This window comes from Morone saxatilis, unplaced genomic scaffold, assembly GCF_004916995.1.
Source record: "Morone saxatilis isolate NCDOM2014 unplaced genomic scaffold, NCSU_SB_2.0 Contig11, whole genome shotgun sequence".
Lineage (NCBI taxonomy): Eukaryota > Metazoa > Chordata > Actinopteri > Moronidae > Morone > Morone saxatilis.
The window spans coordinates 30,744,504-30,745,502 of record NW_023339663.1 but is presented as its reverse complement, the minus strand read 5'-3'; the positions used below and the strand labels follow the sequence as shown (position 1 = coordinate 30,745,502).

General features: G+C 38.7%; 1 protein-coding gene across 1 annotated transcript in view; it reads right to left on the bottom strand.

Moving 5' to 3' along the window:
• pcsk6 (proprotein convertase subtilisin/kexin type 6) overlaps positions 1-999 on the bottom strand; it is a gene marked incomplete in the record, with an annotated part of 53,898 nt that overhangs the window by 5,475 nt on the left and 47,424 nt on the right.

The following is a 999-nucleotide window of genomic DNA, read 5'->3' as shown; positions in this document are numbered from 1 at the left end:
AAATGCTGAGATAAAGGCCTCCTACTGTGTACATTTGTAAAAAAAAATCATATGTTTAAGAAATGTAATGCCATAACTTGAAAAAGGGTATAGGGTATTTCATCCTACTAATAGGAAATGGTGACTTTAGAATGCACTGATGAAACATCTGTTTTGTTGTTCAGGTATGCAGACTTATGGAACATTATATTTTTTACAGCCATCTGAGCCCTAGTGGGTCTTTGGGGGTCTGCATTGACACATAAGGCAGATGTAAAACATTTCATTGCACAAATTTGGACTGAAATGGCTGAGAGCCCTAATATTGTCACTGAAAAAATGTGGATGGGGATGGAGCACAGAACCATGGCTAGCAGTCAATCGCATATATTCCAGCTTCAAAGACACATATGGTCTGAGAGGAAAACACTCAACAGCTGCAAACTGGTGAGTGACCTGAGGTTTAAATTCTTGAGATTAACCAGCCAGAATGTTCTTTTTACATCCCCTGATAATAGTGTTTGTGTTTGTGTCCTCATACTGATGTTGTTCCTGGTAATGATGAAGATCGTCTCATTATGGAACAGACGGGTTTGTTCTGTCTTATATCACTCTTCAGTCCTGTTAACGTCAGCAGCTTTGCAAGTGAGGACACTATTTCATTTTGGAGTAAACACATTTCTCAATATATCTGGACAACAGATGCCATTAACAAGAGAATAACTTAAGCCTGTCAGTGAATTGGAGCTTGCGGTAGCACTGGTGCTTTCTGAGCTCTACATACCTGAACATACAGTTACAATATGTGCTCCACATTTGTAAATAGCGCTTTTAGCATGAGACTGAGATGTTCGTACAAACTGAACTGTTTAAGGACTACATTGATCAAGGGAGAAACTGCACTTCACTTTTAAACCTGTTTTGGGGGTAAAGTTTTCTTTGTTAATTACCTGGCCTGTTGATTGTTATTATGCAACAGCTAACAAAAAAGAACACTTACATGTTGGTTACATCTGGGGC